The following is a 26,627-nucleotide window of genomic DNA, read 5'->3' as shown; positions in this document are numbered from 1 at the left end:
CAACATGGAGCACCGAATTAATGTGCTTCACCAAATTGGCTACATCCATAAGGAGTAGGGGAAATATTTGTATTAATATCTCTATTTGTTTGCACATACAATGGAAAGCATACTCCAGCTATGCAATAATATCAATTGATTACATTATCCACAAATATATCCATCTCCAAAAGAAGTAGAATAGACAAGCTATTGAACCCCATGCTTTGTGTTAATGACTTTTCATGATCTAGAATTGCATATTGCATTCCTAGAGTTACCTTACTAGAAGCATTGTGCCTTCCCTCATTCCATATTTAAGCTTACTCCTAGATAATTGGTACCCATTGGGGACATATTCTTTCTTGAAATTATTGTGTACCTATGTGGAAATTCTAACCATTAAAATCTAGTTTATTTTTCTATACTAGGAACAATAATGTACCTTTCATGATTATATGTGTTAGAGTTATCTTGTATTAGCTAATAATTATTTATTTAATTATTAGTCTATTATACTCTGTGCTTAAGCTAAACTTAGGCATTTAATAATATTGTAGGTATTATTCTAATTATTAAATACTCTTTATCCCTTTAGGGTTTCTTTAGGGTTTCACATCTTTAGGGTTTCATATTCTCCTTTCATAAGGATTGTATTGTAATTTTTTTTTTATTCCCTCTCCGAGTGATAATCTTTTTCTTCAGAGTCATTATTTTATTTATGTCTCCAATCTTCTCTTGTGACGGGTATTTTGCTTGCAGGTGCTCTTGGGATTTCAGAAGTTGTATTTTCTCAACTTCTTCAATCTGCAACCATATGCTTTGAATTTTTCCTTTTTTATTCCTCATTTTCTTGTTACATAAATTATCATGACACTTATTAATTTTCATGTTATACTTACATGCTTAACTTGCATTTACATATTGTGTACTTTCACCTCTTTCCTCTAATTCCTTTCATCTTTTAGATACAACTAATTATAGGGGGTATCATTTTACAAAAAAATATTTATTGAATATATAAAGAAATATAAATTTTAATACAAAGATTCATCACTGTGTCCAAATAGAATTTTATCTTATAACATGACATTATTTGCTACGTCGCACATGATAGCACACTATATCAACCAAGCCTAAAATATGACAGTCTATAACACTTCAAATTATTAATAAACTATAAAAAATTATAATAGGTCATACATATTATATAGTATTATAATTTATAATATTGATATATATTGTTTAAGAATGTTTATTATAAATTATAAATTTATTTAGAATATTTTGAAATGGTAGGATATAATTATTTTTTATTAAGATAAGCAGGTTTTACATAGACCCAAAACCCAAAATCAAATAGAAATACAAAAAAATAGTCACTAACCAATCCAGAACCATTAGCAAAACAACCACAAAAATAGGGGCCAAGCCCACACAGCAAAAAAACAGAGCTAAACAAGAAAAAACCTAAAACGCACTAAACTAGAGATTGCATATATTACTAATTTATCATTGTTTTCTAAATTTTTACATTCTTTTTGTCTATATAGGATATTGATATGTGATAATGAAAGAACAAGGATTTTTATAGAATAATGAAAAGACAAGGATTTTCATTTCTTTTCAAGAAACGACATCATAGGTGAATCTTAAGGTATATACTCTGTAGTTCATACAATTATGTTATAATGTTTTTTATTTATCAATAAAATTTATGTTTGCAATTGTACTTTGTTGATGTAGGTCAACAACTCAATTTAATTATCATCTTTTTGCAAAGTAGATTGTAGACAACCAAAATTAAGAACTTTAAAATTACCATTATTTATTAAGTTCTTAGTGAGACAAAATAATATAATTAATACTCCTCTAATATATCAGAAGCTAACTTTTCTCTATATATCCTTGATAATTAATATTTTACTTAAAACATTAAAAAAAAGACATTACAATGATCAAACCATCATAAACAATTCATATGACAGGGAGGAGTGGTCAAGGTTGATATCAATTTTTTCAGCCCTACTTCTTATTTCCAATTTTAGATAACTAAAACAAATTTGTAGTTTTATGCTTGTTTTATTTCTAAAAATAACAAACATTTTCTCTATTTTGTAAATTTCTAGAAAACATTTTGTTTGAAAATGAACCAATGATAAAAATATAAATATATAAAATTCTAATATTTCAGTTGCAACGATCCAGACACTTCTACAATCAATGAAATCTGATGCATCTCAATGACCTTTAAGAATTAGATTAATTAAATTGTTAAAGAATAATTTATTAAAAACAAAACATACAACAATCTTGTTCTTGGGAGACACTTTTGCAATCTGAGTGTATAGTAAAATTGAAATAACTGGAATTATGATGGTAGAAGCTTTTGTTTTTAGTATATGGCAATATTTTCTGCTAGCTTGAATTACCCTGGAAGATTCGACACGTGCTGATTTTTTTGAAGCTTTGAATCATAGGCAAGTCAAAATGTGAATAATTAATAGGTCAGTTGTTGAAATCTATCTCGAATTCTAGTGCTCCCTCATTTAACTCCACACGTCATTATATCTCAAGCACATGAGTTTGTATTTGATAGTGATATTATACATCATTGATAATTTAGTGTTACTGGGGTATTTGAATGGTGATAGGAAGGTTTAAATCATATACAATTTCTAAATTCAAAAGTGTTAAATGCTTAAATTTGATTGATATTCTCTAAGCTTAATATATTGCTTAGTGTGTGGTTTAAGAAATATTTAAAGATAGTCTTTTGCCACATAGAATCTCTCACCTTCTTTGGTGAGAAAGAAAGTGTTGGAAACCAATAACATTGAGAGGGGGGGTGAATCAGTGTTATACTGGAATAGTAGATTTTAGCCTTGAGAAAACATTCATACACTAACCGGTATACCGGTATAAATAGAGTTGAAAGAAGTAATGCAACCAATAAGCCAAACACATAAATGAGAATCATAAAACACAAATTTATACGTGGAAAACCGCAAAGAGGAAAAACCACGGTGGGATTTGTGACCCACAATATCAATGCACTAGCCATATGAAGAGATATTACAATAAATGATGGGCCTACACTTGCAAGAAGGCTTATAGCTTAGAGCACACTGCTCAATCACAATAAGAGCCTCAATGACTACATATCATTCCAGATAACAATCTAGAGAAGTGAGAACTGCTAAGATAGCATCTTCTATGCCAGAATACCTCCAAAAATGTCTTGTCGGAGCTTCACCAGTTTCAGAATTTCTGAATAATCTTTCTCTAGTAATTCCACATAAGTATCCCAGCTAGTTTTAAATGTGTTAGAGATAGATACAAGTCCACTCAATAAATATGCAAAATATTCTTTCTCATTGACCTCTGTCGGTGTGGGCCTTCCCATCATATCCATGCATTCTCTCTTATGTACACAAAGTGAATCCAATCTTGGACTCACCAAACCTCTCAGACTTCTGGCTCTCTGAATGATTTTATCTCTTTCCTTTTCAAGAGAAAAACTTTGGTTCTCCAAAGTCAAAATTTGTCCATCAACTGATGTTGTCAATGAAATTAGTCCATCAAAAGAGTTAGCAATATTAGCAATTTTCTCCTGTATCTCCTTTATCATTTTATCTACATTTGATGTAAGTATTTCAGTATTGCAACATACCCTGTATATATGTGTACATTTTTTCAAAGAATATTCAATTAGAATTAACTTCTCCTTAATCTTCTTCTTCTTTGTCTCAATAATGTGATCAAAAGCAACTCTCTTAGCCTAAGTGAATCTTTCAAGTTCTTTCCGGTTAGAGAGATGTTGTAAGGATTGAAAATCTTTTGATATGTGCTCAGTTATTACCTTAAGCTTGCCGGAAGGGCTTACTTCATTTTCAATCTTACAATCTGAGACCAATCTGTGTAGAATAGTGACTGACTGATCTATAATCCCCTTGTCTGTGGATCCCTTCTTCATCAATTTTTGAGCAGCCATCATCATCAGTTTTGTGGGACTCATCTCTCTGATGGTTTTCTTTTCTACTAGAGAAGTATCAATTGTCAATAATGATGGGCTCCCAACTAGTACCCTACTGGATTCCCATGTTTTCTCTTATGATTTATCTTTTATTACCTCCTCACTTGCACTGGTGGCTTCGCCACTTGGTGCAGTCTATGCAGTTGTCGGTTCCTCTCTAGCAACAATATCCTCAACCTGTACATTAGTATCCAAAGGATAATTGTCCTCAATGTTAGTATCTTGTACAATTTTCTCAGTATTGACCAATGTTTCAGTATTTGTCTGTACATTTGTGTTTACCGGTGTCTCAATTTCCACTACCTTGATATTTTTCAAACTGAGGGTGGAGTACCCATAATTCATTTTCCTTTCCCTTCAATCGGTGTATCGATAGTGTCTGTCTTTGTCTCCGGTGAAGTAAAGAATCCTCTATGTTCTCCCAAAAAATTAATCCATGCCTTCTGTGTTTCCTTTATTACTTCATTCATTCTCCCTAGCATCAGGCTAGTTATTCTATATTTACTATTGAAAACCTTTCTATCAACAACCTCAATTGTCTTTTCCATTTCATCTGGAGCTATGGTAACACATATAGCTAAAAGTTCTTGCATTTTAATGTGTTTGTCTTCTTGCATAGCAAATAACCTTCTAGCATCTAACATGTTATATAACTTAGTCGGTATTTGATTTTCTATCTTTATTAATGCTTTCTTATAAATATCTAAGTATAATAGGACTGCTTCCTCTACCTCTCTTTGTTCATCAACTTCCAATTTGTCATAATAAAACTTAACATTCTTCAGCATGTCATCTTTAGTTATTTCATCTACAATCTCCGCACAAGTTTTGGGTGGTATGATAATTACATTACCAGTCTCAAGTGCTAAATCAATGTCACTCTTCTTCCTCCTCTTGGTAGTACCGGATGCAGTTGTAGGTGTAGCCTTAGGTGTATGCTTCTATGCTGGAAACTTGAGTGTGACCTTTCTAACCGGTTTCTTCTTTGCTTCCACCTTAGTTTCTTCCAGTTTTTTTCCTAAGAACTCTCTTGAAGACTAATGGTGTGACATCTTCTGACTCAGAATTGGCAGTTACAGGTTTAATGTGAACTACCAGATCCTTCCTCTTTCTCCCTTTCTCTGGGACAACATCAATTAGTGCCTTTATGTCCTTTGAGACCTCCTGTACAAATTTTCTTGCCTTTCCTTCTTGTTTTTCCCTTTTCTTTCGGTTGGACATTGTTTCAACCTCAAGAGTCTTTTGTTGTGCAGTTCTGCAGGGCTTCTCTGCCTCATCAATTTCTACATCAATCATAATTTTTGCATAGGAATCAAGGATTAATGCATCTACCTCATAGCCCATTTCCTCTATCCAAATCTTTTGGGGCTTGACTTCTTGCATGAGAGTCACATCCTTCTTAACCATGAAACATATGTCGGTAGAGTATTTCTCTACTATATGCTCGGGTATTCTTATCCTAGACCTCATACATTTTTGAAAAGCCTTGAAATAACCCCATATCTTATCATATCTTTGACTTCCTAATGTAGCAATTGATTGTTTTAGTTATCTTCCTACCGAAATGTCAAAAGCCCATTGTTTCCTACCAGAACTGGGAGTATAATTCAGAAAGTATAGCATCAAGCAGACTAACAAATTTCCATACCGGAAGGTGCCCTTCTTCTCTCCTTTAATCTTCCCTAAGTTGATCAATAACTCATCAAGAATCCAACCGCAAAGATCTAACTTTACATTTTCTCTCATCATCTTATATGCAGCCAAAATGCATGAACTGGAAGCAAAATTCAGTTGGTTTGATTGAGTTACTTATATCCTATAACCATGTTTCCAAATTTGATGTTGGTGTCAGTGATAGTGCTCACCTTCATTGATCTCTTGTTTGATGTGGCATCAGTGATCTACCTTAGGAAGTCGTTTGACACTTTCTTATCTGGATGTTTCCCTACAGATGACAAGAAGCCAGTAATTGCCCGAATGGCTTCCTTAGTAATTTTATAAGGTCTATCCAGCCATATGAATTCCCCATTTACTCTGCTCAGTACATATCTGATTATTTCATCCTCAAACTCCAGAATATCAAGAATATTTGTAAACCCTAGATCTTCAATGTGTTGATATGCCGATTTAATCTTTCCAGATTCTCCCATTAGTTCATTCATATACATTCCCTTGATCTCTGAAGTTCCTAAGTCCTCATATGATAGTGAATGTATGCCTTTACATCTTCTACATACACAACTCCCTCTGGAACGCAAGAAAACGCTCCAACTGAATCTTCCTTGGTAACCACGTGTGGATACCACTTTAAAATTGGCCTGGGGCGGTCTTTAACTGCCACTATAGTTGGGTTTGCAACAAAAATAGGAACAAAAGATGATCCCACTTCCATGATTCAAGAAAAATACCTTTAGATCATTTCTGATGAAGACCTTCAACAAGTTCTTCCAGACACCGGTGAAGTCACTCAAGAAGAAATCTGAATGCCTCTGAATAGCCTCTAGTCACACTTAGTTGCTCTAAATCGCTCTGAAATATCTCTGAATGCAGGGTGATTAACAATGAAGCGTATTTGACCTTTTATCCATCAAGAAAAACCCTAATCTTCCATTGACATAAATGATTGTCATTGGAAGATATCAGATCTATCTCTGAATATATCTATGCAAGATAAACCTCTCCAATATCTGGAACATCTTCCAGAATCTCTTCCCAGGGCATATGCATCATCTTCATGAATTTTGCCTACCCCTAAGGCATCTGCCTTAGTTACTGGATGAGCTCATTGTCGGTGTAGGAGTAGCCTCTTTTGTCGGATAAGTTGTTGGTGTTTTGGTATGGTTTTGTCATTGATGTCAACACCTACTAAAACACTAGCACTTTGGAGATCTAGCAACATTCACCGACAAGTAAGTAACTATTGCATAGTTACTGGTATCTGGTACACCAGCAAGATATAATGATCACCAGCACTTGGAAAGATATGGAAAACACTTGGTAATGTCGAAGACATCATGTGGACACTTTGTCCTGGAGTTTTGTTCATTGGTATATTCATATTTGCATATTTGTTGTTACCAGCAAATAGGTCTAGGGTTACACTGACAAGTTTATCTTTTCTAGATCAGCATGGCGCACTATGAAGATGATTAATTATTGTTGTAAATGCATTAAGTCAACATGTTCAATCAGTTATTGCATCGAATATTTTATTGTTTGTAAAAAATTTTTATTGTAATATCTTGTAGAGCCAACCTACTAAAATTGGTCTTAGGTTATGGTATAAATGTAAGATCTTATTTGCAAGATCAAGTGTGGAATGCGAAGAAGGTTTTTGTGAAGGTATATGTGAGATTAAGAAGAGATATACACGCAGACATCATTTGAAGGTAAAGCTAGGTTTTTGTGAAAGCATATCAGCATTACATCGGTACTGAATCCAGCATTTGAAGATGCTATTTTGAGCAGTACATTCTTATTGGATTTAACCATCCAATTGTAGTCAATGTGACTCCCATTTGTGTTTGAGCAGTGAGCTCTAGGCGGTTGGCCTTTTTGCATGTGCAGACCCCATTTATGTACACTTACTATCTGTAGTAGTATCATCTGATTGTGGGTAAGGTTTCCCACCGTGGTTTTTCCCCTTACAAGGTTTCCACGTACAAACATTGGTGTTATGTGTTGTGGATGACTTTGTGTTTATGTTTCATGCACTAATCTTTACTATTATAACAATTAACTGTTAAAACTATCTACCGGCATACTTAACTGGTTTACCGATATTAAGCATTAAGTTGGTTAACTTGTTTTTGGTTTGAATTTATTTGACAACTGATTCACCCCCCCCCCCTCTCGGTTGTCTCTGGGACCTAACAATTGGTATAAGAGCATAGTCCTCTTTTGCAAAAGTTTAACAGCTTGAGGAGATCTAATGTCTACTAACTATTTCAAGAAGGACAGTCCTAAACTTGATGGAACCAACTATGGCATATGGAAGATCAAAATGGAGACACATCTAAATTGCATTGGAAAGGACATCTGGGATGTTACAAAGAATGGTTATACTGTTGCTGTATAAGGTCAACCCAGTCCAGCTAACTTGACAAAAGATGAGGAAAATGATTGCAAAGCAAGAGAAGCACTTTTGAGCGCATTATCAGATCAACAAATCATGGGACTATCAGATAGGTCTACTGCTAAAGCTATTTGGGATCATTTGGAAACACTGAATGAAGGAGATTCCACAGTCAAAATTGCAAAACTTGAAAGCTTCCGGGTCAGGTATGAACATCTGAAAATGGAAGAAGATGAAAGGATTTCTGCTTTTATGGAAAGAGTAAATGAAATTGTTTTGGGTATTAAATGTTGTGGAGGAACCTTAAGTGAGGATGAAATTGTTTCAAAAGTTTTAAGAGGATTGCCACCAGCATATAAAATGAAAGTCACTGCTATAAATGAGTTAAATGAGTTAAGAACAATGCCTAATACATCAGTTACTAGGGATACATTAATTGGGAAACTTTCAACTTTTGAAATTGAAGAATTTGGTTATGTTGCTACTATAAAGACAGATTTGGCCTTTAAAGCATCAACATCATCTGCTCCATCATTTGACAAATCTGATTGGAAAGCCTTTTATGCAAGAGAACTTGAAGAAAGCAGGAAAGAAAATGAAGAACTTGAAGCACTATTTGCAAGGAAAATGCCTAAAGGTCCAGCTGGAAGTAAGTATGAAGGTAAAGCACCCTTTAAATGTTTTAACTGCAATAAGATTGGTCATATGGCTTTGAAATGCCCTGATAGACATGCTAGACTAAGAGAAGAAGCTAGAAGAACATACAAGCCTAACCCTAAATATCAGAGATATAGATTTAAGAAGAATAAACACAAATCATGTTACACTGCTGATGAAGGTGTGACTGATGATTCTGATGAGGATCCAGCAGACAATGGATGGGTTTTTGTTGCTATAATAGAAGATCAACCGGCACCTACTACTCAACTGGTAATATAGGCTCTGGCAGCTAAAGTTGAAGTAAAGGATGAATGGATCATTGACTCAGGATGCTCACATCATATGATAGGAGACAAAGGTAAATTCTTGAACTTTCAAGAATACAATGGAGGCTTAGTGAGATTCGGAGATGACAAAGCTTGTTCGATCAAAGGTAAGGGTACAATATCTCTTGATGGTAAGCATAACACTGACAATGTTTACTATGTTGAAGGATTAAAGCATAATCTTTTGAGTGTTGGTCAATTAGTTGAGAAAGGATTTCAGTTACAATTTAAAAATGGAAAATGCAAAATCATGAACAGAACTGGTTTGGAAATTGCAACCGGTAATCAGACTAGAGGTAATATCTTTCATTTGAATAATAGTGAAAAGACATGCTTGATTGCACATATAGATGAAAGTTGGTTATGGTATAAAAGACTCTATCATGTAAACTTTGATTGCATGGTAAAGATCAGTACTACTAAGGCAGTTAGAGATTTACCTAAAATTGTCAAAACTCATAATACAATATGTAAGGAATGTCAATTTGGAAAACAAGTTAGAGCTAGTTTCAAAAGTATTCTAGAAAAATCAAATAATGCTCTTGATTTGATTCACACTGATTTATGTGGTCCAGCTAGAACTAAAAGCTTACAAGGTGATAGATATTTCATGCTAATCATTGATGACTATTCTAGAATGTGTTGGGTTACTTTTCTCAGAGAAAAATCAGAAGCACTTGGAAAGTTCAAACTGTTCAAAGCAATGGTTGAAAATGAAACCGGTAAGAAAATCAAATGTTTAAGATCAGATCAAGGAGGAGAATTTACATCTAGGAATTTAATACATTCTATGAATTGAATGGAATTAGAAGACAGCTATGAGCACCTCGGACACCACAACAGAATGGAGTTGTTGAAAGGAAAACAGAACTATCTTGGATGCAGCAAGAAGTATGTTATCAAAAGCAAATTTACCACATGTGTATTGGAGAGAAGCAGTCAGTACAGCGGTCTATACATTTAACAAAGTTCACATCAAAGGTGAAACCAGCAAGACCCCTCATGAACTATGGTTTGGTAATACTCCTACTCTTAAGTATTTCAGAATTTTTGGAAGTAAATGTTATATCAGAAGAGATGAGTATATTGGCAAATTTGATCCTAGAAGTGATGAAGAAATATTTCTTGGTTATTCATCTAAGAGCAAGGCATATAGATGTTTTAATAAAAGATTGCAGAAAATTGTTGAAAGTACAAATGTAAAGATTGATGAACAATTCAGAGGAACTTCAAGGTATATAAACTCTGAACCGGCAACACAAATTTTGACAAATGAACCTACTCTAAATACACCAGTACAGAATGAAGATCCAGTTACCCTAGTATCATCTGAGGATTCAAGAGTAATTGAGGAACCACAGCAAACAAAGACACCCTGGTATGTAAGACTGAATCATTCTAAAGATCAGATAATTGGAAATAAGTTTAAAGGAGTTATGACAAGAGGAAGATTGGAAAATGAAGAGGTATGTCTTATTTCTCAAATTGAACCATCATCTGTTAATGAGGCATGTGAAGATAAATTTTGGATTAAAGCTATGGAAGAAGAATTAGAACAAATTGAGAAAAATAACACTTGGACATTAGTTCCCTGGCCTAAAGATAAAAATGTAATTGGAACCAAATGGGTATTCAGAAACAAACTTAATGAAGATGGTAAGGTTGTTAGAAATAAAGAAAGACTAGTGTGTAAGGGATATTCTCAAAAAGAAGGAGTTGATTACAATGAAACCTTTGCACCGGTAGCTAGAATTGAGGTATTTTTGGCTTTTGCAGCACACAAGAACTACAAAGTTTATCAAATGGATATTAAATGTGCATTTTTGAATGGAGATCTTGAAGAGGAAGTCTACATTGAACAACCTGATGGATTTTCTTTGACAGATGAAATGATATGGTTTGCAGGTTAAGAAAAGCTCTGTATGGATTAAAACAAGCTCCAAGAGCTTGGTATGCAAGATTGGATAAGTATCTTTTGAAGATTGGTTTTACTAAAGGGAATGCAGACAACAATTTATATTATAAAATAACTAATGATGACATCTTGATTATAGAAGTATTTGTTGATGATATAATCTTTGGAGGAGAAGATGGATTATGTAAAGAAATTTCTATTAAGATGCAGCAATAATTTGAAATGTCTATGATTGGAGAAATAAAATTCTTTTTAGGATTGTAGATTTCATAGACTGATAAAGGTATATTCTTGAGTCAATCCAAGTACTTAAAAGAGTTATTAAAGAAATTTGGGATGGAGAACTCTAAACCGGTAAGCACACCTATGACAACAAATGACAAATTATCACAAAGGGATGAATCTACACCTGTTAATCCAACTAGATACAGATCTATGATAGGAGGTTTACAATATTTGACACAAACCAGACCTGATATTATGAATGCAATATGTATTGTTTCAAGATTTCAAAGGAATCCTAGAGAAAATCATGAATCAATAGTAAAAAGGATTTTTCGGTACTTACAAGGCACTATAAATCTTGGATTATGGTACCCCAGAGATGAAAACTTTGAATTATGTGCATACACAGATGCAAATTGGGAAGGAGATGTGGATGATAGAAAAAGCACCACCGGCGGAGCATTCTTTCTTGGAAAAAGATTAGTTTCTTGGTTGAGTAAGAAACAAAGTTGTACATCTTTATCAACAACAAAATCAGAATATGTTGCAGCAGCAACTAACTGTACACAGGTACTATGGCTTAAGCAAATGTTGAAAGACATAAAGGTAAAATGCAAGGAACCTATTACTATCTATTGTGATAACACTGTAGGAATTGATATATCTAAGAATCTGGTACTGCATTCTAAAACCAAACATGTTTCTATCAAATTGAATTTTCTAAGGCAAAATGTTGAAGCTAAGGAAATAAAACTGGTTTATGTGAATACTAAAGAGCAGATTGCATATATCTTTACTAAACCTCTACCTAAGGAGACTTTTGAATATCTCAGAGATCAGCTTGGGGTCATACCCCCACCGGTAGAGACTTAGACAGTTGATGATTGTCATCAACCAGCAGAATTAACAAAGAAATCTTTTATTCCGGTCTTTGGTGGGAAGCTACTTCTCAAGGGGAGTAGTTGGTATATTGAATTGATTGGTATTTTGTATATGAACTTGGTTTTTGTTGTAACTTTGGCATTTGATGTCAAAGGGGGAGAGATTGGTATGGAAAAACTTTGAGAAACACAAGGAAAACACATGTTGCTCCTAGGGGGAGAGATTATTACTCTCTGTATGCATTTTGATTTCTGGTTATGATCTTTTTGGAGATTGTTGGTTTTTGGTACTTGGCATTTCTATTTTGGTACTTTGATGGTTTTTCCATCTTGTGTTGCCATCAATGCCAAAGGGGGAGATTGTTGGTATTTTGGTATGGTTTTGTCATTGATGTCAACACCTACTAAAACACTAGCACTTTGGAGATCCAACAACATTCACCGGCAAGCAAGTAACTATTGCATAGTTACCGGTATCTAGTACACCAGCAAGATATAATGATCACCAGCACTTGGAAAGATATGGAAAACACTTGGTAATGTCGAAGACGTCATGTGGACACTTTGTCCTAGAGTTTTGTTAATTGGTATATTCATATTTGCATATTTGTTGTTACTGGCAAATAGGTCTAGGGTTACACCAGCAGGTTTATCTTTTCTAGATCAGCATGGCACGCTATGGAGATGATTAATTATTGTTGTAAATGCATTAAGCCGACATGTTCAATCGGTTATTGCATCGGATATTATATTGTTTGTAAAATGTTTTTATTGTAATATCTTGTAGAGTTGACCTACTAAAATTGGTCTTAGGTTATGGTATAAATGTAATATCTTATTTGCAAGATCAAGTGTGGGATGCGAAGAAGGTTTTTGTGAAGTTATATGTGAGATTAAGTAGAGATATACACATAGACATCATTTGAAGGTGAAGCTAGGTTTTTGTGAAAGCATATCAGCATTACACCGGTACTGAATCCAACATTTGAAGATGTTATTTTGAGCAATACATTCTTATTGGATTTAACCATCCAATTGTAGCCAGTGTGAGTCCCATTTGTGTTTGAGTAGTGAGCTCTAGGCGGTTGGCCTTTCTGCATGTGCAGACCCCATTTATGTACACTTACTATCTGCAGTAGTATCATCTGATTGTGGGTAAGGTTTCGCACTATGGTTTTTCCCCTTATAGGGTTTCCACATACAAACATTGGTGTTATGTGCTGCGGATGACTTTGTGTTTATGTTCTATACACTAATCTTTACTGGTATAACAATTAACTATTAAAACTGTCTACCGGCATACTTAACTGGTTTACCGGTATTAAGCATTAAGTTGGTTAAGTTTTTTTTGGTTTGAATTTATTTGACAACTGATTCACCCCCCCCCCCTCTCAGTTGTCTCCGGGACCTAACATAAGTAACCAGGAAATTCCCATCTGATGATTGTTCTTTAGTCTTCCTAACCCATATTTGAGTGTGATCATGCCAAATAAGTAACCAAGAAATTCCCATCTGATGATTGTTCTTTAGTCTTCATTTGATCCTCCATTACTAACTGGTGGATTTCTGCTTCTACATAATTTAGCAATATGTCCAGCTTCATTGCATGTAACATTGTTCTTTTGAATTGCTTTGCTAAAGCCGGTGAAATTGCTTGACTTGCACTAACTACCCATATGTCCAAATTTTCCACAAGCATAGAATTTTACATTCATTCTACAATCTTTTGTCTTATGACCAAACTTATTGCATTTAGAACATTTACCGAGAGCAAAATCAGGTTTTTGATTTTCTTTGTTTCTACATTGCCTATCCATGTGACCAAATTTATTGCAAACAAAACATCTACCATTGAATTGTCTGACCGGTGCCTTATGGTTTTGATCATCATTAGCAATACCAAAACTCTGTCCTTGCTCAAATCCAAGTCCACTGGAATCTCCAATCTGCCTCTGTCTCTTCAATAACTCATCAAGTTGTGCTGAGCTGATCTTGATTTTTTCTTTATATTCACTTGCAGCAGTTAAATATTCTCGTAGTATTATCATTTGTCTCTCAAGCTCTTGCTTATTGCTCTGGAATTGTACCAAATCAGTTCTCAACATATCATTTTCATGAATCAACCTACCACATTCTTCAAATTTTTTCTTTAGCGATACAACAATATTTTCTTCCTTTTTCTTTTTGTCCTCAATCTCCTTCGACATCCTCATATTCATAGTTTGTATTTAATTCTTCATAACCATGTTCTCCTGACTCAATTTCTGACATTGTTCCTTAAGTATATTTTTGTCTTCATCGTCTTGATTTTGTAAAAGTTCCTTCCTCCTAGCCTAAAAAGATGATAGCCACTCTTGTAGGACAAGAATGAATTCCTTATTAGAATTCAACTCATCTTGTAGCTTTAAGTTCTTCAATATTTTAGCATCATAATCTTCAAGTGCCATCTCAAGTTGCTTCTCCAAAGCCATATTCAATGATTCTGGTTTCAAGATCTTCCACAAGCTGTTAAACTTCCTCTAAGGCACAATGCTCTGATACCAATTGTTGGAAACCAATAACACTGAGAGGGGGGGGGTGAATCAATGTTATATCAGAATAGTAGATTTTAGCCTTCACAAAACAGTCATACACCAACTAGTGTAGCGGTATAAATAGAATTGAAAGAAGTAATGCAACCAATAAGCCAAACACATAAATGAGAATCATAACACATAGATTTATATGTGGAAAACCTCAAAGAGAAAAAACCACGATGGAATTTGTGACCCACAATATCAACTCACTGGCCATATGAAGAGATATTACAATATATGATGGGCCTGCACTTGTAGGAAAGGTTAGAGCCTAGAGCACACTACTCAATCACAATAGGAGCCTCACTAAATGCATAGAATTCTAGACAACAATCCGGAGAAGTGAGAACTGCTAAGATAGCATCTTCTACCAGAATATAGTTCCAGTTTAAGCTCTATTTGTTTCGGTTAAAACCCTAAAACCGATTACCAGAATAACCCTTACAATAAATTCCTCACATACATAATCTCTCTAAGTAATTTCGCATCATATTATATTTACATATCCATCCTAAATCACTCCATCCATATATCACAAAATGATCTATCAAACTGACCTATATACCCTATACAACTTTGATGCCTTATGTTGGATTACAAAGATATATACAATATCAAATTACATGTTAGTCATATAACATAAATATATAAGAATTAAAACAAATTGTCGATGTCGGATCCAAGATATGTCGGCCTCCAATACTGATGAGCTTTACTATACCATGTCGACTTGCATTTCTGATGACCAAAGAAATCTTCTATCCTGTCGGTGCTGGTGTAGAATCTGTGAAGTGTCTGTCGGTACACCATATGAAGTCGAAACCTGAAATCATGTTGCCATCAATGACAACATAGTGAAACCAACCAATAGAGTGTTAATTGACAACAACAAGCTGATGCAAATTCTTCATTGATTTCAAAATAGAGGGCATTAATTGCAGATGTTGTTCATGCTTTTGACAAAGAAAAAATGATTAGATTTAGTAGAAATTATGATCATTTTTATAATAAAATTTAAACAAAAAGTACTACTCAGTTTCAAGCATGGTGACAATGATATCTTGAAAGAAATGATTCATAAATATGTTAGAATTTTAGTTTTGGCATAGATGAAGATGTGAGATCTTCCAAATTGATTATTTTTATCTTATATTATTTATGAGTGACATAAATTTGAATTTAAAATTCATAGATTTGATTTAGAAAAATGTATATTGTTGATATTAACTCATTATTATTTGTTATGTTTGAATATATACAAATATTGGTAGTCTTTGGTGACACATTTGAAGAATGTGCTAAATTAAAAGGGTTAAGATATTTTCAATTAGACATCCAGATATGCGACTTTTATGAATTTGAATGAAATGTCGAAGACAACAATCAAGTCTATAATAGGCTAAAGATAATGTCACAAATATACACGTTATAGATTCTCCATTTAACTCTTTGGTGTAGAATTTCTTCTCACATTTCAACATCCACTCAAATGAGTGAATGAGTGCTTTTAAACATGATAACCAAGCCCATAAACTATCAAAGAGACAACTAAATTGACTCATGTGGCCAATGAAATCATTGGCAAGACATAATTTTAAATTTTGAAATTTGAATAGTTTAAGGTTTGTATCCACAGATACTAAATTGAATTGGGTAAAGTTTGAATCCATGGATCTAAACCAAAGTGGTGAACTATGGATTTGTGGATCAAGAATACATCTTTAACGATCAACAAAAAATAGATCAAGATGTGTAATTTCATCACTCAAATTTATGTGAGAACATGCTAGGTTTGTAAGATATGTTGTAACATTTATGTGAAATAACAAAATTATGTCCCTTTATGAATTCTGGTTGTTGTCTTCAAGTTTTTTAATGCTAATCTACAGCGGATTGGCCCCCTTCTCCATTTAATTTAATCAAAAATAAAAATGTGTCCTACTTTTGAATATTATTGAAGCACCGAATTTGATATTTTGAACATCTAGTATATTTAATAAATTATACTAAAAAATTATCAAACTTGTGCAAACTGCTCTATGATATGATTTTCCCAATATTTTCAATATACAATTCTCTTAAATTGAAATATAAGTCTTTCTTTATTATCACAAAAAGACAATGTGTTCCACTTTTAAACCTTATTGACCAACAAAAATAAACACTTTTTAATATTCAACATATTATCTTAATTATACCAAACAAACTATCAAAATTAAGATGTTATAAAATAGTAATTTGTTTCATTTTCTCTAATGACATTTGACTCCAATACATAATTTCTATTGAAAAAAGAAATTATAATATTTATAAGAATTAAATCATTAGCTCTACTATTTAGTGGATATATATGTTTTGATATTTTTTATGAATATTTTATTTACTATTATATTTTGGTTAATAGTAAGATAAGTTTAGACCTACATTTTATTGCAATATGTTTCATTTTGTTAATTACTAAAATTATTTTTATTTTTTAAATGTATTGATGTAAAGTGTATTAATATTTTTTTTTAAATTATAATATAGATTCTTGTTTTTCCTATTGTTTCAAATAGGTTAATTTGATTTTTTTAATCAACCATTCTTATTCTATATAACATAATAAATATTATATGTTACATTTTCACATTTAACTAATTTTGAGGGTTATGTAAAAAAAATTTCTAAAAGATTTTCTTGATCACTATGTACATGATGATGTATTCAAGATTGAAGCGTCTTATCAAATTTTCTAATTTTGTAGCCTTGACATATCATCATTTACAATATATAAACAAATTTTAAACATATATTTATTAAAAATTTCATTGGTACATTCACAAAATAAAATACCTCAATAGAAATTACATACATTGATAATTTCAATAAGAAATAAAATTCACAAATTTAATATGATTTTCTAGACACATTGTACTTGCAAGTCTTCAAATCTTCGTGCCTTCACACTTTCTTGGCTTCACTCAATTTTTGTTGTGATTTTTCATTGCATTCCAAAGCTCTTAAGACTTTCTCGAACACCACAAACATGCCTAAAAGTTCTTATTTCTCTTCTATCTTTCTCCTCTTTGCAAGCTAATTGCCTACACACTTCCTTATGCAATTATTTCAAGTAACCTACAAGTTATTTCTCCAACCTTTTTATTGTTTATTTCTTCTTCTTAACATGATTGAAGGATTATTTTTATAGATATTATAACCCTTGTGAGACATCACAAAGAGGTATCTAAATATTCTCTTTAATTTTCCTCCAATCGTCTTTTGAAATTCCTCATTAAATACTTACAAAAGCTTCATAAAAAATATACAATTACCTTTTTCCCTAGATTAATTTTGAAAATGAATAAAAATTAGAACCAAGATATACTACTTTGTAATTGTAATTGAAGAGTCATTAATTATTTTTCCAAAAACCTCTAGCTTTTCCCTCCACTTTAAGCACTCCAATTAAAATGATAAGACAATAATGGAATGTAAAAGGTCTCTTTCCTCTTAAAAACTTATCTTGGAACAAAAATTGATAAAATAATTAATTTTTAATCTCATAATATGCCAGTGGATACCTTTAACCCTTTAATCTTTTAAGTTGTGCAATATAATACTCTCAAAACCACATTAATCACCTTGCTTGTCTTTGACTTTTGAAATAGAAGAGAAGTCTTGATGAAAATTTTGTATCTTTCAACACTCCAAAATATGTTCCTCAAGCTCCAAAATACACCAAAAAAAAATAACCAATAAAATATTTTTTTATTGTTGGTGATGTAGGATTACTTATGAGCTTAAATGCTCTTGCATCAAATGCATCATGTAATAAGTTTTTGAGTGTATCTAATAAAATAGAGTTTCATAGTAGAACTATACTTAACTTTCCAGTTGTGGACAATATGCAAAAAAAATCATCATTGCATTGTACTCATAAAAATACTTCTTCCTTTGCCTCTTCCAATATTTTGCTCAAATAGTTGTCATCCTTCTCTATCAAATCTAATCTTCACTACTCTCCATCAACACAAAATCTAATCAAAGATACTCAAGGTTCCTCCACCAAATATAAATCATGTAAACATTTTTCCTTTTATGGGATCCAACCCACCACATTTTTGCCACCTCCACTAATAAAATCCATTTATACTTTCACTTTGTTTTTCATATCTACACTCAATACCTCATGCTTCTTAACATATGAGTCATATTTATAAAATTCAAGAAAGTATGGTTTTACCTCTTCCTTTATTGTCACCAAAACATTCGCTTTCTCACTATCTGGTACAATTTATAGACATTTGGATTCCATGGTCCATGTTAAAGTGATTTCAGCTTCTAGTTTTCAATGTGTTATTTTTTCTTATCAACATTTTGAACCATACTCTATTGTTCATCATCTAGAAAGAGAGCTAGAGAAGGAAATATGTGAAATTGTAGACTAAAACTTTATAAATAATTTTGTGGGGGAGAAGTAGGGATGAAATGGAGGAGGCAAGGAATGGAGGGGATGGAAAGGCATAGGAATCAAAACAAGTATAGCAAAAATGGGTAAAATAAAAAACAGTCCAAGAACAAACAAAAGATGTGTGTGTGTGTACATACATACATGCATATATATACATACATACACATACACATACACATACACATACACATACACATACACATATGCATATACATATATACATATATAAATGTGCATATATACATGTATATGCACACACACACACACATGCGCATGTCGCTTATGTGCAGTTTAAACATTAATTTTTTTTAAATAAATAATTTTTTAGTTATTGTTTTTAGTTTTTAGTAATATTAATTGTTATATATATATATATATATAGTTGTCAAAAGTTTTGATACACATTTTTGTATGCTTATTATTTGGAAAATGTAGCATTTGGCATGATAGATATATTTCGGAGAATAAAATTAAGTTTTGATTAATTTAGTAAAATGGATAAATAGTTGAATTCAGATAAATATAGTTAGAGATTGAAAACATGGAATGAAAGATAAAATTAGGCTTCTTTTTAGATTATAAAATTGAGTTTGGAGCATAGTTGTGGATTAGATATATACATTTGAAAATTTGTTAAATATAGACTTATTTAGAAATTAGATATATTCTAGAGAACGTAAATGAAATTAGTTTTATACATATGTTATTTCATCATGTGGTTATATTTTGTTTAGGACTATTAAAAAATGTATACCTTATCTTTTGAGCTCTGGTTTCCTTCTTGCAATATGTTGTTGATCTAATTATGATAGCAAATGGTAATAGTGTATATTGCTATCTTAAATGTTTGAACAATGGAAAGTTAGTTTATTGTACTATTGATAGGAATGAAATAAGTTATAATGGTTTTTAATTTGGGATATTGAAATTTAAAAAAAATAACTTGAATTAATTGTTGTTTAGACAAGATTATGTTCTCTTGGTATCTTAATTAAGAATGCTTCCTTTTATGCTTGGCAATACAAGACCTTGATATTGTTCCGACTCTTGTATATTATTATGGATTCATGGTCATGTTGTATAAATTCTTTTAGCTTCTAGAGGATAGGACAGAGCTTGAGTTCTTTTGTGCATGTTCTCTTCATCTATGAATGTAATGGGATTGGTGTCATGCATGGGTCCTTTGTTCCTTGTTGCTTTGAACCATCTCAATTGTTATCTTTTTCTAGCAAGTGGGCTTAGCCTTGCTATGGTTGGAACCTTGCCACCTTGTGTTTTATTTGATTTCCTAGGAGAAATTCAAGGGGGGGTGACTTTCATTCGGGGTTAGGACCCAATGTGGTCGCTAGGGTAACTAAATGAGAGTTTGTAATCAAGTGAAAACCTAATTAATGAACTTGGGTGGGTAGTTAGTTCACATTAATCAAGATAATTCTTTGTTGCCTCTTTTTCCTGCAAACACTTTTATAGGTTTGGGGTAAGTAGAGAAGGGCCTAGAATGGCTTCCACTAATCTTGTCTCCACAAAAGGTTGGTGTGGTCCACTAGTGTATGTATGGGGGTCGGGGGTCAGGAGAGGTCACCAAGGTAACCCAGGATGGGGGCCGAGACCTAGTGAAGACCTACCAGGGTAACTCATGACAACCTAGTGATGACACTATTTGCTATTGTTTCCTAGTGGTAACTTATGTTTTGTTAACCTCTTCTAAATTTTTTTGAGCCTCTAGAAGTTGGATGATTTAATTTTGTGTCTCCTGTGATGTTACTATTATGAGCCTCATGTGTTTTTTGTATTGTGGATTCTATTGTGAGTCTCATGTGAGTATAACTTTGTTGATTCTTTTGTGAGTCATGATGGTACCCGTGTATGTTTGCTTCTTCCTTGTGGGTCCTGTTGGTACCTCCTAGCATGGGGGATGGACCTTATGGTACCATATGGTTGGGTGGAGTCCTATTTGTACCCATCAAGTTTTTCTCATCTTGCTTCATGATTGAGGAGGCTCGTGAGAATATCGAAAATTGTTATTATTGTACCAGGTTCACGTATTCATCCAATCATGGGACTCTTGGAGATTTGTATCTTGAGGATCCATTGTACAATGTACTGATGTTCATATATAAATTCTCAAGCAATGTAATGAGAATCTTATACCTATGTAAATGATCAATGTTGTAATTTGCATTGAAATTATTGTTGGGTTTATTGAATGATGAACAACCATGAGTTACATCGTTATGGGGCCTTGAGGACAATTTCTAGTTGTTTATTGTTTATCACTTTTTATCTTGATGGATGTATCTCTCTTGCATGTGTAATGTTATCCTTTTTTAAAAAAAATATTCACTTTTTCATTGTTTTTTTTCCTTTTGTTTAGTCCTCTAGGCCTCATGGTGGGGCCTAACATCTTTGCTCAAAATATATCTACATCCAAGAGTGGTTTCTTGAACAAAAATAACATCATCAGCCAAAAGAGAGGAAGGAAAACAAGAATGCATACCTTCCTCCTATTTCTAAATGAAAGGAATTGTTGATGAAGGATGACACACTTTTGACTCAAAGTGAAGGATTTGTTTATAATAGATATACATTGCCAAGTTTAAAAGTGGTTGTAGTCAAGGATACACACCTCTTACATAAGAGAGAATCTTTGAGAAACCAACAAATTTACACAAGGAATGACGTTGTATCACAAGAAAACACTACTCAACAAAGTAAAAGTGGATCCTTAGAAAGGGTAGAGAAAGACCAATGCCCTCCAAGAATAGAGACAATGAGAAGGATTACACAACCTCTAAGGAGAGATTATTCATAAAAAAAATGTACTACTTCAAGAAAAGAAAGGTCCTAAACAAGGAACACACATGTACTCGCATGAAGGAATATTCAATGCAAGAAAAGACACCAATATATGAAAAATACAACTCTAAAGAAGAGATAATCTTAAAAAAGGAGAAAGAGATAGAAGGAAAACTCTAGCATTGCCCCCTAAACAAGAAGACAAGGAAAAATTAAGATGAAGGATCACACATTTCCTGAGAGATTATTAATAAGAGATGCATTATTTCAAGTAAGGAATAGATCCTAACCAAGGAACACACATACTCGCATGAAGAATAATTCCATGCGAGAAAGAACAACACATTAGAAAAATGAAACTCATAAAGGAAATAGTGAAACGTTAGAAAGAGGAAAGAGATAGGATAACACTATTACCCCTTGAGCATAGAGACAAGAGTGAACTATGTTGTTTCCCCAAGATGATTGTTATTCAAAAAGAATCACCTCTTATGACAAAGAGCCCCCAATGAATTCAACTACCAGTGTCATGGGGTGAGGAGAAACATGATAAGGTTAATGGAGTGCTAAGGCACTACCTCTTCACCAAGAAAAAGTTCAAGATCAGTTGTAAGAGCTATCTAAGCTCAATCATATTGGTCTTGAAAAAATGATTTAAAGGCTTTACAATTTCCAAGAGAATGAGAATAACCACGATGAAAAAGACAATTCTCATCGCCTTCCTTATACTTATAATTAAATTTGATTAAAGGAAACATAACATTCTTATCATACTTCAATCTCCAAAATATCCTAATAGCTAATTTCTCTTTGTCATCAATAAGAGTAGGTCTTGCCTCTTGAGATGTAGGACAAGGGTTGTTAGAAGGAGATAGATTATTTTCTATTCTTTTAACTATGTTATTATCAATGAGTCCTTGCATTCCATTTTTAAAATCTAGATAATCATTGCAATCATGGTCATTAGTTCGATGGTGTGAGAAAAAATGAGTGTTTGAGGAAGAAGAACCCTTAGATGGATGATATGTTAGATATTTGGTTAACCCCAAAGACACTAAGAGGGGGGGTGAATCAGTGTCAAACCAGTTGGTGAAAGATTTAAACTTATTTCCAACTTTATAACAGGAATTAATATATCGGTAAGCAAATAATAATGCAGTAAAGAGAAATAAAAGAATCAACATCAATACACACCATAACATAGATATTTTTGACGAGGAAACCTGATAAGGGAAAAACCTCGATGGGATTTGTGACCCACAATATTTACTCACTGGTCAATATGAATAAATATTACTCAGTACAATAGGGGCCTGCACATGCAAGAAGGCCAACTGCCTAGAGCTCACTGCTCAACACAAAATGGAGTCCCACTGACTACACAATTGGATGGTTAAATACAATAACAATGTACTGCTTCAAAATAGCATTTGCAATGTTGGATTCAATGCCGATTTAAGATCTGTCTGATACCTCTTCCAAAAACCTTGCTTCGCTCTACTCTGCTTCTTATTCTCTCTCAAAATAAGTACATCAAAGTGCATATAAAAACTATTTGGTATCATACATACATTTTAGTACCTACTTCACATACAGCTTCTTATTTATACACACATACCAGATGACCTACAAGATCTCATACGTAAATGAGTCTTTACAATACATCATGTCAGCTATACAAATTACAATTTACATTAAATAAACAATATTATTGCTAAGTTGGCTTTGGATGTCGATATGATCTACTGCTGATGTAAACTGGATGTCGGTGTGAATAAACCTATAGTATCTGTCTGTGTCAATAGGTGAAGTCTTTTGCCTGTTGAACCTGTGAAACCTATTGAACCTTGTAGCCACTAAGTTGAACCTAGTTTCCATCAATGACAACATCTACCATTCTTATCTAAGTGTATAATGCCAACAATCTCCCCCTTTGGTATTGATGGCAACACTCATGAGAAAAATCCAAACTGAAATTGCTCCCCTTGAGAAAATGATCTCCTTCTGTTCATTTTTCACCATGCCTTACTCTGTACATTTTTCTCATTATACCACTCCCCATTTGAGATCAATGACAAAGGATATCTAAAGTATCACAAATTCAAAAATTACCTAGATACCTGTAGCCGGTTATGTACAATCTGAAAAATATTTGCCAAAACTAATTTAAGACTCTGCAAAAACTTTGTACTGTCAGAAATTATTGTCTCTGTCTGCCTGATCATCCTGGTGAGATAATGCATCTATTGGTCTGGTGATCTTTCTCCTTGAATAGTTTCCTTGGATTCCGGTGTGTGATTAGATTATCCAATCTAGGACCAATTTTATTCTTCAACTCTTGGGTTTTCATCTTCAATCTTGCTTTCTCTCTTTCCATATTTTCAATTTTCTCTTCATGAATAGCCATCTCCTGATCTAAAACTGACATTAGTTCTAAAGAACCCATCATGTTATCTGAAATGTCATCAATCTCCTTCTGAGTTTTCTGTATCTATTCATCAATATCTTCTATTAAGTGATGAGGTTTGCAAGCTTCCTGGTACAATTCCTTGTATTCTATAATGGTGGAATTCAATGCCAGTAGCAATGAATCAATCGGGCCTGTACAATCCTTTATTTTTTTGTCAAAGAAATCTTCCTTTTCTTTATTAACTCTTTTCTGAATAGTTTCCTCATTAATTTTATCTACAAACTGAATGTTAGTAAAAATAAATTTGGACAATGTGTCCAATTTACCTATCGAGCCAACAATGTGATCTACCTTGCATGTCGATGCAATCATCTACAAAATCGGTAGAGTGCCATCAATAGCCTTAAATGCTAAGGAATTGCATTCAGTTATCTTCTTTATTTAATCCAAAAGTACATCAGTGACAGATGTTGGTCTGAAATCCACAGTAGAAGTACTAGGAGAAGTGCTAGGTTCCTGCAATAGTTTTCTTCTCTTCTCTAGATACCTGTTCAGCTACCTTAACCTCTTTCTCTTCCTTATTTACATCCTCTTCCTTATTCTTGTTCTTTGCTGGTTCAAATTTAGTTTGTTCTTCTTTTTCTGCCGGTATATCAACATTCTATCGAGTGTCAACTACCTTTATCGGTGATTTAGATTTCTCAACATTTGTAGATTCGGATTTCTTTTCCTCAGTAATTTCTTTATCCAATACAATATTGATGTCCTGAGTGTCAAAATTCATTATGAATAGAATGTCTGACTCGAGATCAACATCATCTTCTTTCACTTCCTCTGACTTCTCTTCAAGCTGATTTTGCATTTGTACCGGTGCCTCTGCTACTGCCAGTGGGGTGTCCTATGTTGGTGGAGGTAAGTTATCTTTTATTGTAAGGTCAGGAGCACTACCAACCTTACTCTTACCCTTGTCTGCTTTATGATATACTTTAGTGAAAGATTTATCAATTTTTTGTCTATCTTTTTCTTCTCTTTTCTCTTTCTCTACAAATAATATGTCCCACTTATCCGTTGTTTCATTTGCTATCTCTTTTAATTTGCTAGCCATGAGGCTTACTTGTCAGTAACAACTTGCAAAAAACTAGTCATGTTAGCTTCATATATCAAATCATCAATTTCTCTCTTAGAATTAACAAGATGAACCGCTAACAGTTCCTCAACCTTCAGTTTCTTATCTAATTCAATAATATACATTCTCTTGGCTTCAAGTCTCAGATATAAATCATTAGGAAGAACATCTATAACTTCAATAAGAACCTTCTTATAAATATCTAGATACAAAATTATACTCTCCTCAATAGTGTCTTTATTAGAATCCTTAAAAGAATGATAGAACTTACTAACATTACCAAGATTTCCTTCCTATGTTATTTCATTGATAAGTTCAGCCGGTGAAAGAGTGTCATATGCCTTTTGTTCCAGTTTCTTCTATGTAAATTTCTTCTTGGGATTACTGGGCTCTCTCACAGCCTGTTGTTTCTTTCTTAGTGTCCTTGTTTTCTTCGGTGATGGAGCAGGTGTCGGTGAGCATTTTCTCTTCTTCCTTTCCACCCTTTTGAATTTTGCAACCTTGTCATTGTCAAAATTAGATGAGGTAGCAATAGGAGAAATGTGTGCTACCGATTGTTGTTCTAATTTTCTTTCTTGTTCAGCAACACCTTTCATCAGATCAAGTTTCAACAATCCCTTTGTAACAATTACATCAAATTTTGAAGCGTCTTTCATTATTTTGTCTCTTTTCTTCCTCTGCTTCTGCATTGTAACATCACTATTTATAGTTTCAGCATTGCCAAAAATCTTCTTTGTCGGTTCCCGTGGAGCATCTAGGAGTATCTTTACATAAGATTCCAAAATGTGTGAATCCACTTCATAACCCATCTCAATTATCCAGACAATTCTAGGTGTAACTACCTCCATCCATATTTCATCTCTTTTAACAACAAAGCATATCTGTCTGTCATATTTGTTAACAATGCTTTGAGGGATTCTTTCCCTTTGTCTCATTTTAGCTTGAAACTCCTTGAAATACTCTTTTACCTGCTTGTCACCATCTAAACCCATGCCGGTAATTGCCTCCTTAATCTGTTTTCCAACAAAAATATCATAGGCAAAGTCTTTGTGGCCTATACTGGGAATCTCCTAAGAGAAATAGAGCATTAAACATACAAGTAAATTGCCAAACTTGAAAGTTCCCTTCTTGTCATCTTTAATCTTATCCAAATTTTTCATCTTTCAACC

This window comes from Cryptomeria japonica, chromosome 4 (genome assembly GCF_030272615.1).
Source record: "Cryptomeria japonica chromosome 4, Sugi_1.0, whole genome shotgun sequence".
NCBI classification, from domain to species: Eukaryota; Viridiplantae; Streptophyta; class Pinopsida; order Cupressales; family Cupressaceae; genus Cryptomeria; species Cryptomeria japonica.
The sequence above is the reverse complement of the archived record's forward strand: the minus strand, read 5'-3'. Positions refer to the sequence as shown.